Here is a 14,298-nt window from a genome sequence, read left to right on the forward strand (position 1 = left end):
TAAAATATAATAACCTCTGACGTCTCCAAGTCAAAAGAGTGCGCAGTTTCAAGTTCCTAGGCTTCAGCATCTCTGAAGATTTATCCTGAGACCAACATATTGGTGCAATTAAGAAGAAGACGTGAGCAGCTATATTTCATTAGGAGTCCGAGCAAAATCGGTATGTCACCAACGACTCTCATAAATCTCTACAGCTGTACCATGGGAAGAGTTCTAACTGGTTGTATCACAGCTGGGTAAGGAGCGACCACTCCACAGGATCAGATAAAGCTGCAGAGGGTTGCAAACTCAACCAGCTCCATCACTGGCAACAGCCTCCCCAGCGTTAAGGACATCTGCAAAAGGTGATGCCCCAAAACGACAGCATCCATCATTAAGGATCCCCTCACCACCATTCAGGAAATGCCCTCTTCTCATTACTACCATCTGGGAGCCTAAAGATACACACCCGGTGTTTTAGGAACAGTTTCTGCTCCCCCTGCTATCAGATTTCTGAACAGACAATGAACCGACCATGAACACCACTCATTACTTTTGCTCTCTTTTTACACTATTCATTTCATTTACAGCAATTATTGTAATTTTTAGGCATTTTAATGCCTTGCACTTTAGTGCTGCCACAAAACAACAAATTTCACGACGTGTTTGTGATATTAAACCTGATTCTGATTCCCTTAAACATTCTTTACTCATTTTAAACAGATATTCTCTGGTGTTGCTGCCCTGGGAAAAAGGTGTTGGCTATCCATTCGCTCTATGCCTCTTTTTATCTTGTACATTTCTGTCAAATCGCCTCTCACCCTTCTTTGCTCCAAAGAGAAAACCCCAAGCTCACTCAACCTATCCTCATGAGACACACTCTCCAATCCAGGCAGCATCCTGGTAAATCTCCTCTGCACCCTCTCCAAAGCTTCCACATTGTTGTGTATAATATATTTCAATAATATTCAAATAATCATATACATATATATTGTTTGATTAAGCACTCTTGCTTGTTTAAATAATTAGTTACATGCTATATGCAAAAATACGTCAATTGCATATATCATCTTGCTACCACATGATACGTGCATGCCTAGGTTAAAGTAAAGACCAAGTTACACCCGTATTTTCAGACTCCTGTGTTTTTCTTTGAACTAGTTTATAGTTTTGAAGTTACAAAACATAACACACATCCTTCCTGTAATGAGGCAACCAGAAATGAACACAATACTCCAGTGTAGTCTAACCAGAATTTTATAAAGCTACTACATGACCTCAACGCCCCTGAACTCACTCGCCCGACTAATGAAGGGCAACACACCATACACGCTTTCTTTGGCACTCTATCAACTTGTATGGCAGAGGTCACGTGGAGAGGATGTTTCTAATAGTGGGGGCATCTGAAACCCCAGAATAAAGGGATGTCCCTTTAGAACAGAGTTGAAGGGAAGTTTCTTCATCCAGATTGCGGTAAATGTGCAGAACTTGTTGCCACAGGGGCCCTTGTATTGAAGGCAGAGACTGATATGTTCTTGATTGGTAAGGGGATTAAACATTCCAGAGATAAGTAGAACATACAAGGTAAATGGTAGGACACTGAGGAGTGCAGTAGAACAGAGGGATCTGGGAGTACAGATACATAATTCCCTAAAGGTGGCGTCACAAGTAGATAAGGTTGTAAAGAGAGCTTTTGGTACATTGGCCTTTATAAATCAAAGTATTGAGTATAAGTTGGAATGTAATGTGAGGTTGTATAAGACATTGGTGAGACCAAATTTGGAGTATTGTGTGCAGTTTTGGTCACCTAATTACTGGAAGGATATTAATAAGATTGAAAGAGTGCAGAGAAGGTTTACAAGGATGTTGCCGGGACTTGAGAAACTGAGTTACAGAGAAAGGTTGAATAGGTTAGGACTTGCTCCCCTGGAGCGTAGGAGAATGAGGGGTGATTTGATAGAGGTGTATAAAATTATGATGGGTATAGATAGAGTGAATGCAAGCAGGCTTTTTCCACTGAGTCTAGGGGAGAAAAAAAACAGAGGCCATGGGTTAAGGGTGAAGGGGGGAAAGTTTAAAAGGAACTTTAGGGGGGGGGCTTCTTCACGCAGAGAGTGGTGGGAGTGTGGAATGAGCTGCCAGATGAAGTGGTGAACGCTGGCTCATTTTTGACGTTTAAGAAAAACTTGGACAGGTATATGAATGAGAGGGGTTTGGAGGGATATGGCCCAGGTGCAGGTTAGTGGGACTCGGCAGAAAAATGGTTCGGCACAGCCAAGAAAGGCCAAAAGGCCTGTTTCTGTGCTGTAATGTTCTATGGTTCTATAAGGTAGGAGAATGAAGTTTAAAAAATCAGCCATGATTGAATGGTGGAGTAGATGCAGTGGACCAAATAGCCTTATTCTGCTCTTGGGCTCCCACCAGATGCATGTCATCTGCAAACTTGGAGCATTCTTTATATTCAATGGATGTGAACTTCACTAGCTGAGCCAGCATTCTTAGTTGGCCTTGAGAAGGTGATGGAGAGCTTATTTAACAGATGAGGTGATTGTGTTCTGTCTCAGTGGCTTTAAGTGACTCTGGGGAAGCTCTTCCTCGAAAAGGAGCTGAATTGAAGCATTCTCTTGAGTTCTTGATAAACAAGATGGTGAGAAGTTAGTGCTGTGAAGGCAAGATCATCCGGTTTGATCTTCCTGAAGAGCAAGCAGCCAAGATACCCGCTCCTGTTCCTAGTACGGACGTCAGGTCCTTGGGGTCAGAGGTCAAATCCTGAAGATCAAACCTGTATAGGCTATTCCTGGGTTTGGGACCCAAAGATCAAACCGATGATCAGTGTCCTTGGATTGATACCCAGTGACTGGCAAAGTCCAGTGGGCAAAGCCAAAGGTCAAGTCCAGAACTCAGCGAGTCTGGAGGTAGGAGCCTGATGTTTGCAGGTCTGGAGGCGTGACATCTGCAAATCTGAGAGTCTGGGGCCAAGGACTTGGAAGCCCAGAGGCAACCAGCCAGCCCTGGGGGTGGAGGCCTGTCTTTTGTGGGTGGGTGGATGTATGTAAAAGGGACTTGTTCTGTTGTTGTTGCTGCTGCTTGGGTTGTTCTGCTGAACATAGTGAGCATGTTATGTCGTCACCAGAATGTGTAGTGACGTTTGTGGACTTCCCCAGCACACCCTTATAGGTTATTGGCACCAACGACACGTTTTACTGGATGTTGTGATGTACATGATCATCTGAATCCTACTACAGCACAACAGAACTTCCAGCTCAGCTTATCCGTGTCCATCTCAGCTTGTTCCATTTGCCCAGACCACTCTAAACCTCTCATCCATGTACCTTCCAAGAGTCTATTGTTGTTTTCATACCCACCTCTGGCAGCTCAATCCATACACGAACCATCTTCTGGGTGAAAAAGTTGCCTCTCGGGATTTCTATTAAATCTCTCCCCTCTCAACTTAAACTTTTACCCTCCAGTTCTTCTGCCTAACCCTGAGGAAAAGGCTGTGCACATTCACCCTATATACACCCTCATGATTGTATCACCTCTATAAGGTCAAAAGTGGAATAACATGGCTGATGCTGACATCTCGGGAACAGAACCATTATCCTCCTGTTTCAGAGTAAAAGTCACAGAGGAATACAGCACAGATACAGACCCCTTCAGCCCAACCAATCTGTGCCAACCACGGTGCCCACCCAACTGCAGCCAGCTTCATGCATTCAACCCATATCCTTCCAATTGCTTCTTAAATGATGTTATTGTACCTACCTCAACTACTTCCTCTGGCAGCTCGTTCCATACACTCACCACCCTCTGCGTGGAAAAGCTGCCCCTCTGCTCTCTTAAGTTTCTGCACTCTTTCCAGTTTAAACTCATCCTTTCTACAACAGCTTGGTAAAACTGTACACAGTGCTCCCACGCGGCTTCAGTGACAGTGCAGGAAAGTGTGTGGTCACGCACTCTGAAAGAGGGAATAAAGGCATAGACTATTTTCTAACTGGGGAGAAAATTCATAAATCAGAGATGCAAAGAGACTTGTGAGTCTTCATGCAGGATTCCCTAGAGGTTAACTTGTAGGTTGAGTCAATGGTGAGGAAGGCAAATGCGATGTTAGTATTCAATCAAGAGGATGAGAATATAAAAGCAAGAATGCAACACTGAGGCTTTGTAAAGCACTGGTCAGATTACACTTGGACCATCATGAGTAATTTTGGACCCCTTATCTAAGAAAGGATGTGCTGGCATTGGAGAGAGTCCAAAGGAGCTTCACAAAAATTATTTTGGAATGAAAGGGTTAACATACAAGGAGTGTTTAATGGCTCTGGGCCTGTACTTGCTGGAGTTTAGAAGAATGGGGTGGGAGGGGGGCCTCATTGAAATCTGCCAAATATTGAAAGACTGAGATAGAGTGGATGTGGAGGGGATGTTTCCCACAGTGGGGGTGTCTAGGACCAGAGGGCACAGCCTCAGAATGGAGGGACATCACTTTAGAACAGAGAGGGGGAGGAATTTCTTTAGCCGGGGGTGGTGAATCTGTGGAATTCATTGCCACAGACGGCTGTGGAGACCAAGTCACTGGATATATTTAAAACTCTGGTTAATATGTAAGGGTGTAAAAGGCTAAATGGAAGCAAGAGGCTAAGAGTGAAGGAGTAAAGGAATCTCGGAGAAAAGGCATTTATTTTACTACTCGGGGAAAAGAGGCAAGACTGCGCAGGCGCATGACGTAGAGCACCAAAGGTTTAATAGGGCGACCACCATATCCAGTGGGCAGCAGAGTGGGACGGCTTTGGCTCAACAGGCTTCGGCATGAACAGGCAGAGGCGAGGGTAGGTTCCGGTAAGTTTTGTTCATTTAGAGTAGAGAGAATGCCAGGCAGGATGTTGGAATGCTCCTTGCAGGATGTGGGAAGTCAGGGAGACCTCCAGTCTCCCTGACAACGACACCTGCAAGAAGTGCATCCAGCTGCAGCTCCTAACAAACCGCGTTAGGGAACTGGAGCAGGAGCTGTATGTCCTCTGGATCATTCGGGAGAATGAGGAGATTATAGATAGTAGTTTCAGGGAGGTAGTTACGCCAAAGGAGCAGCGCACAGGTAAGTGGGTTACCGTCAGGCGAGGGAAGGGGAAAGGGCAGGCAGAGTAGGGTTCCCCTGTGGCCATTCCCCTCAACAACAAGTATACCGATTTGGATACTGTTGGGGGGGATGACTTACCTGGGACAAGCTGTGGAAGCCAGATCTCTGGCACTGAGTCTGGTTCTGCAGTGCAGAAGGGAGGGGGGAAGAAGAGGAGAGCCGTAGTGATAGGGGACTCAATAGTTAGAGGTACAGACAGGAGATTCTGTGGTTGCGACAGAGACTCCCGAATGGTTTGTTGCCTCCCAGGTGCCAGGATCAGGGGTGTCTCTGATCGCGTGCACAGCATTCTGAAGTGGGAAGGTGATCAGCCAGATGTTATGGTACACATTGTTACCAATGATGTAGGAAGAAAGAGTGAGGAGGTCCTGAAGAGTGAGTATAGAGAGCTTGGTAGGAAGTTAAAAAGCAGGACCTCGAGGGTGGTAATCTCAGGATTGCTACCTGTGCCACGTGCCAGTGAGGGTAAGAATAGGATGCTCTGGAGGATGAACACGTGGCTGAGGAACTGGTGTAGGGGGCAGGGTTTCAGATTTCAGGATCATTGGGACCTCTTCTGGGGCAGCTCGGACCTGTGCAAGAGAAATGGGTTACACCTGAAATACAAGGGGACCAATACCCTTGCAGGGAGGTTTGTTAGTGCTATTGCGGGGGGGGGGGGGGGGGGTTTAAACTAAATTTGCAGGGGGATGGGAACCAGAGTGCCAGAGCAGATAGTGGAGCGGGGGTGAAAATAAATGATGTTAAAGGTTCATGCAAAGTCATAAATAGAAGGGTTGTGTGTGGTGGTAATAATCTTCTGAGGTGTGTCTATTTCAATGCGAGGAGTATTGTGGGGAAGGCAGATGAGCTGAGGGTGTGGATTGACACTTGGAATTATGACATTGTAGCCATTAGTGAAACTTGGCTACAGGAGGAGTAGGACTAGCAGCTTAATGTTCCAGGGTTCCGATGTTTCAGACGTGATAGAGGCAGAGGGATGAATGGTGCAGGGGTGGCATTGCTAGTCAGGGAAAATATTACAGCAGTGCTCAGGCAGGACAGATTAGACGGCTTGTCTACCAAGGCCATATGGGTGGAGCTGAGAAACAGGAAAGGTATGACCTCATAAATGGGGTTGTATTATAGACCACCCAATAGTCAGTGAGAACTGGAGGAGCAAATCTGCAGAGATAGCAGACAACTGCAGGGAACATAAAGTTGTGATGGTAGGGGATTTTAATTTTCCACATATTGATTGGGACTCCCATACTGTTAAAGGTCTAGAAGGGTTAGGGTTTGTAAAATGTGTTCAGGAAAGTTTTCTAAATCAATATATAGAGGTACCGACTAGAGAGGATGCAATATTAGATCTCCTATTAGGAAACGAGTTAGGACAGGTGATGGAAGTGCATGTAGGGGAACACTTTGGTTCCAGTAATCATAACACCATTAGTTTCAACTTGATCATGGATAAAGATAGATCTGGTCCTCGGGTTGAGGTTCTAAACTGGAAAAAGGCCAAATTTGAAGAAATTAGAAAGGATCTAAAAAGCGTGGATTGGGACAGGTTGTTCTCTGGCAAGGATGTGATTGGTAAGTGGGAGGCCTTCAAAGGAGAAATTTTGAGAGTGCAGAGTTTGTATGTTCCTGTCAGGATTAAAGGCAAAGTGAATAAGAATAAGGAACCTTGGTTCTCAAGGGATATTGGAACTTTGATAAAGAAGAAAAGAGAGATGTGTGACAGGTATAGGCAACAGGGAGCAAATAAGGTGCTTGAGGAGTATAAAAAGTGCAAAAAATAAGAAAGAAATTAGGAGGGCTAAAAGAAGACATTGAGGTTGCTTTGGCAGTCAAGGTGAAGGATAATCCAAAGAGCTTCTACAGGTATATTAAGAGCAAAAGGGTAGTAAGAGATAAAATTGGTCCTCTTGTAGGTCAGAGTGGTCGGCTATGTATGGAACCAAAAGAAATGAGGGAGATCTCTTTTTTGTGTCCGTATTTACTAAGGAAACTGGCATGGAGTCAATGGAAATAAGGTAAACAAGTAGTGAGGTCATGGAACCTATACAGATTGAAGAGGAGTTGGTGCTTGCTATCTTGAGGCAAATCAGAGTAGATAAATCCCCAGGACCTGACAGGGTATTCCCTCGGACCTTGAAGGAGACTAGTGTTGAAATTGCAGGGGCCCTGGCAGATATATTTAAAATTTATATTTAATATCTACAGGTGAGGTGCTGGAGGATTGGAGGATAGCTCATGTTGTTCCGTTGTTTAAAAAAAGGCTCTAAAAGTAATCCGGGAAATTATAGGCTGGTAAGTTTGACGTTGGTAGTAAGTAAATTATTGGAAGGAGAACTAAGAGATAGGATCTACAAGTATTTGGATAGACAGGGACTTATTAGGGAGAGTCAACATGGCTTCGTGCGTGGCAGGTCATGTTTAACAAATCTTTTAGAGTTTTTCGAGGAGGTTACCAGGAAAGTGGATGAAGGGAAGGCAGTGGATGTTGTCTACATGGACTTCAGTAAGGCCTTTGACAAGTTCCCACATGGGAGGTTAGTTAGGAAGATTCAGTCACTAGATATACATGGTGAGGCAGTAAATTGGGTTAGACATTGGCTCAATGGGAGAAGCCAGAGAGTGGTAGTGGGGGATTGCTTCTCTGAGTGGAGGCCTGTGACTAGTGGTGTGCCACAGGGATCAGTGCTGGGTCCATTGTTATTTGTCATTTATATCAATGATCTGGATGATAATGTGGTAAATTGGATCAGCATATTTGCTGATGATACAAAGATTGGAGGTGTAGTGGACAGTGAGGAAGGTTTTCAAAACTTGTAGAGGGATTTGGACCAGCTGGAAAAATGGCTGAAAATGGCAGGTGGAGTTTAATACAGAAAGTGTGAGGTATTGTACTTTGGAAGGACAAACCAAGTAAGAACATACAAGGTAAATGGTAGGACACTGTGGAGTGCAGTAGAACAGAGGGATCTGGGAGTACAGATACAAAATTCCCTAGAAGTGACGATAAAGGTAGATAGGTTCATAAAGAGAGCTTTTGGCACATTGGCCTTTATAAATCAAAGTATTGAGTATAAGAGTTGGAATGTTATGGTGAGGTTGTATGAGGCATTGGTGAGGCCGAATTTGGAGTATTGTGTGCAGTTTTGGTCACTGAATTACAGGAAGGATATTAATAAGGTTGAAAGAGTTCAGAGAACTCTTGTTCAGAGAACAAGGATGTTGCCGGGACTTGAGAAACTGAGTTACAGAGAAAAGTTGAATAGGTTCTAAAAGTAAACCTAGCAATTATAGGCCTGTCAGGGATCTGTACTGGGTCCAATGTTGTTTGTCATTTACATTAATGATCTAAATGATGGGGTGGTAAATTGGATTAGTAAGTATGCAGATGATACTAAGGTAGGTGGCATAGTGGATAATGAAGTAGGTTTTCAAAGCTTGCAGAGAGATTTAGGCCAGTTAGAAGAGTGGGCTGAGCGATGGCAGATGGAGTTTAATGCTGATAAGTGTGAGGTGCTACATTTTGGTAGGAATAATCCAAATAGGACGTACATGGTAAATGATAGGGCATTGAAGAATGCAGTAGAACAGAGTGATCTAGGAATAATGGTGCATAGTTCCCTGAAGGTGGAATCTCATGTGGATAGGGTGGTGAAGAAAGCTTTTGGCATGCTGGCCTTTATAAATCGGAGCATTGAGTATAGGAGTTGGGATGTAATGTTAAAATTGTACAAGGCATTGGTAAGGCCAAATTTACAGTATTGTGTACAGTTCTGGTCACCGAATTATAGAACATAGAATAGTACAACACAGTACAGGCCCTTCGGCCCACAATGTTGTGCCGACCCTCAGACCCTGCCTCCCATATAACCCCCCACCTTAAATTCCTCCATATACCTGTCTAGTAGTCTCTTAAACTTCACTAGTGTGTCTGCCTCCACCACTGACTCAGGCAGTGCATTCCATGCACCAACCACTCTCTGAGTGAAAAACCTTCCTCTAATATCCCCCTTGAACTTCCCTCCCCTTAACTTAAAACCATGTCTTCTTGTACTGAGCAGTGATTCCCTGGGGAAGAGGCGCTGGCTGTCCACTCTGTCTATTCCTCTTAATATCTTGTACACCTCTATCATGTTTCCTCTCACCCTCCTTCTCTCCAAAGAGTAAAGCCCTAGCTCCCTTAATCTCTGATCATAATCCATACTCTCTAAACCAGGCAGCATCCTGGTAAATCTCCTCTGTACCCTTTCCAATGCTTGCACATCCTTCCTATAGTGAGGTGACCAGAACTGGACACAGTACTCCAAGTGTGGCCTAACTAGAGTTTTATAGAGCTGCATCTTTACATCGCGTCTCTTAAATTCGATCCCTCGACTTATGAAAGCTAACACCCCATAAGCTTTCTTAACTATCCTATCTACTTGTGAGGCAACTTTCAGGGATCTGTGGACATGTACCCCCAGATCCCTCTGCTCCTCCACACCACCAAGTATCCTGCCATTTACTTTGTATTCTGCCTTGAAGTTTGTCCTTCCAAAGTGTACCACCTCACACTTCTCTGGGTTGAACTCCATCTGCCACTTCTCAGCCCACTTCTGCATCCTATCAATGTCTCTCTGAAATCTTTGACAATCCTCTACACTATCTACAACACCACCAACCTTTGTGTCCTCTGCAAACTTGCCAACCCACCCTTCTACCCCCACATCCAGGTCGTTAATAAAAATCACGAAAAGTAGAGGTCCCAGAACAGATCCTTGTGGGACACCACTAGTCACAACCCTCCAATCTGAATGTACTCCCTCCACCACAACCCTCTGCCTTCTGCAGGCAAGCCAATTCTGAATCCACCTGGCCAAACTTCCCTGGATCCCATGCCTTCTGACTTTTTGAATAAGCCTACCGTGTGGAACCTTGTCAAATGCCTTACTAAAATCCATGTAGATCACATCCACTGCACTACCCTCATCTATATGCCTGGTCACCTCCTCGAAGAACTCTATCAGGCTTGTTAGGCACGATCTGCCCTTCACAAAGAAAAGATGTCAACAAAATAGAGAGAGTACAGAGAAGATTTACTAGAATGTTACTTGGGTTTCAGCACCTAAGTTACAGGGAAAGATTGAACAAGTTAGGTCTTTATTCTTTGGAGCATAGAAGGTTGAGGGGGGACCTGATAGAGGTATTTAAAATAATAAGGGGGATAAATCGAGTTCACATAGATAGGCTTTGTCCATTGAGAGTAGGGGAGATTCAAACAAGAGGACATGAGTTGAGACTTAGGGGGCAAAAGTTTAAGGGTAACATGAGGGGGAATTTCTTTACTCAGAGAGTGGTAGCTGTGTGGAATGAGCTTCCAGTAGAAGTGGTAGAGGCAGGTTCGGTATTGTCATTTAAAGCAAAACTGGATAGGTATATGGACAGGAAAGGAATGGAGGGTTATGGGCTGAGTGCGGGTCAGTGGGATTAAATAAGAGTAAGCGTTTGGCATGGACTAGAAGGGCCGAGATGGCCTGTTTCCGTGCTGTAATTGTTATATGGTTGTATAGGTTAGGACTTTATTCCCTGGAGCGTGGAAGAATGAGGGGAAATTTGATAGAGGTATATAAAATTATGATGGATATAGGTAGAGTGAATGCAAGCAGGCTTTTTCCACTGAGGCTAGGGGAGAAAAAAACCAGAGGTCATGGGTTAAGGGTGAAGGGGGAAAAGTTTAAAGGGAAAATTGGGGGGGGGTCTTCTTAACACAGAGAGTGGTGGGAGTGTGGAATGAGCTGCCAGATGAAGTGGTAAATGGAGGCTCTCTTTTAACATTTAAGAAAACCTTGGACAGGTACATGGATGAGAGGGGTATGCAGGGATATGGTCCAGGTGCAGGTCAGTGGGACTAGGCAGAAAAATGGTTCGGCACAGCCAAGGAGGGCCAAAAGGCCTGTTTTTGAGCTGTAATGTTCTATGGTTCTATGGTTACGGGGAGTGTTACGTACCCGTGACACATGACAGTGGTACCCTTGTCACGTGACAGGTGTTGAAGCTGTACTGGACTTGAGGTAATGGTCTTGTGGTGGTGGAGTTACGTCATTTTCCCGCCAGTAGAGGTCATGTGACAGGTTCTTTTTTACAGGGTATAAAAGGAGGACCCCTCCCTGTGAGGAGGGGCAGTTTGTGGCTGGATTTGCCATGTTGACTTCATGCCACTGTGTGATTTAATGTTATGACGCAGTTTAGTTGAAAGATGAAGTTTTATTTAATGCCTAAAGTTTAAAAGGTCATTGCCAGCAGTTTCTTTATAATACTGCTAGTTGAGAATCAGTGGAGAGTGACGATCGGAGTTCGGGAGTTAAAAGATCGAGGAAAGTCGATTTCGACGGTGAAACAGGTTCGACCTTGTTTGATCCTCATTCGGAAGGAATTTGTTGACTGTGCCCGTGTTAATCCCTGCGAATAGCAGAAAGGATTGAGTACAGTTTTATAAAGGAAAGGTCAGTGCCTTTAAGCCGTTTCATTCTTCATCTTTCTAAATTCTTCGTGGGAAAAGTTCGATTTGGAACCACAGCGAGACGACGTGAAAGAAAATTTAAATCGTCTTAAAAAGTCTCTCCCTTAAATGGACTGTAAGCATTATGAACTTTTGCAATACTACTTTGAAGAACTGTTTTTGCAACATCGCTTTAAGAACTGTTTAAGCTGCCGCACAGCAGCTGATTTCCGGTTACGTTAGTGATTTGTTTTCTTTTGGGGGTTTGTTTTTTCAGCGTTTTAATAAACGTTTTATTTGTTATCAAAACCCTGCCTCACTCATATATTTATTGTTGCTTGAATCCGTAACAGGAGAAAGTGGGAGAAACAGTTTGAGGGGCATAATAAATCAGCCATGGTGGAATGGCAGAGCAGACACTATAGGTCAAATGCCCTATTCTGCTCCTAAGTCTTATGGTCTATTTCAGCTGCATCGTAATGTCTCATCTCCTATACTCATTGTCTGGATGATGGGGGCCAGTCTGCCTGTGATGCCACTGTCAGTGAACTGTGCACACGTTCTCTTAGGTCCCTTTGTTCTGTTATATTGCCAAGGCACGCAAGGAGATTCGTATGCTGGTCGGCGTGGATGTGATGGGCCAAAGGGCCTCTTTCTATATGTGTATGATCTGAATCAGGTTTATTATTACTGACGTATATTGTAAAATTTGTTGTTTTGGAGCAGCAGTTCAGTGCAATACACAATAATTACAATAAATTACAATGAGTTAAATGGATATTAAAGTTTTATATGGTTTAATGAACCCAGGTCAGCCCAGCCTCAGAAGAGGTTTCAATGATACAAGAACCTGAAATCCTGTTGCCTATACCATTCCTCAGCCACTCAGTCATACGGTCTATCTTTCTATCTCTGCCATGACGAACACATGGCACTGGGAGTCATCCAGAGATCAGTGCTTCAAGGTCCTGCTCTTCACCCTCTGTTCTAACTCTCTCTACTCACTCTCCATTTCTGTGCCAACGTGCACCGTACCCTCTGGCTGCTCCCCTTCCCCCTTGAGAATGTTCTGCAGCCATTCTGTGGCATCCTCAACCCTGGCAGCCAGGCATCTGGCATCTCTTTCCACAGAATCAACTGTCCACCTACGCAGCTACTGAGTCACCTATCAGTATCGTTCCAGTAGACTTTACCTTTCCCTGTTGAAGCTCAGAGTGGGCGACAGTGCCACTGACCTGTGCCCTAATAAACCTCCCCCGCCCCCCCCCCCCCCCCAGCAATATGTACAGAGCCAGACTAGTTGCTGAGTGGAATCCCGCACTGATTGCTCTTCTCCTAGTGGGCACCCATAAGACATAGAGACAGAATTAGGCCATTCACCCCATCGAGTCTGCTCTGCCATTCCATCATGGCACTCAACCCCATACACCTTCCTTCTCTCCATGTCCCTTGATGCCCCCTGACCAATCAGGAAATGATCAACTTCTGCCTTAAATATACCCACTGACTAGGCCTCCAACGCAGTCTGTGGCAGAGAATTCCACAAACTTACTACTCTCTGGCTAAAAAAAAATTCTTCCTTACCTCTGTTCTAAAGGATCGCCCCTCAGTTTTAAGGCTGTGCCCTCTAGTCCTGGATTTCCCCACCATAGGAAACATCTTCTCCACATCCACCCTATCTAGTCCTTTCAACATTCAGTAGGTTTCAATGAAATCCCCCCACATTCTTCTAAATTCCAGTGAGTACAGGCCCAAAGCTGCCAAACGCACCTCATAGGTAAACCCCTTCGTTCCCGGAATCACCCACCTACCTGAAGCCTGACCCTTAGGTGTGACCACATCTGAAGGCTCATCTCTGTAGCCCCCAGCTTCCCAAGTGACCCTGAGCACATCGAGCTCTGGCTCCTTGTTCTGGTGTGTCAGGAGCTGGACTTCCCACAGACGGTCAGTGCACCCAGCTCTATCTCCTGACAGATCAGGTTAGATCAACTCTGGTTAGACCTGACGACTCCATTGCTTGGGGTTAACCATGGACGCTGGTATCCTATCTCAGTAGACAAGCCAAGACAGTACGATATGGAGAGCAAGCTGTTGCTGATGCAGCAGGCTCCCCGTCTCCACATAGCTGATGAATCCAACGGCAGCGATCGATACAGTTTGGTACCAGCAGCATCGCGGGAAGTGTGTGCATGGAATGTGCTGCTAGGGTGGTGGCACAGGCAGATACATTAAGAGACAAATTAGATAGGCACTGGGTGATAGAAAAATAGAGGGCTGTGGGGGGAGGAAAGGTTAGATTGTTCTTAGGTTAGACTAGACACTTAATACAACATAGGGCAGAGGGTCGGAACTGTGCTGCACTGTTCTATGCAGTCATCAGGGAGATTGTGAGGTGCCCTGACTTCCCACATATTGCAGGAGGAGCATTCCGCTGCACTGACTAACACCCAACCTTCACTGATTCAATTCAGTTTCTGGTCAAGATAGCACCGAGTTGCGGTGTCAGTCCAGGTCATGGCTCAGAACTAGCTGTTTTGTCTCTTAAGCTCATAGGGCAGGCTGTTTGTGCCAGAATGTGAGGCAACACTTGAGTTTCCTCTAGCCCATCCTTAGGTTGTGTAGGTTGTTAACGCATTTACCAAATGTTAACATGTACATGTGTTAAATAAATCTGAATCTCAAGGACTAATGATTTACAGACAACAAA

Source organism: Hemitrygon akajei, chromosome 3, assembly GCF_048418815.1.
Source record: "Hemitrygon akajei chromosome 3, sHemAka1.3, whole genome shotgun sequence".
NCBI lineage: Eukaryota > Metazoa > Chordata > Chondrichthyes > Myliobatiformes > Dasyatidae > Hemitrygon > Hemitrygon akajei.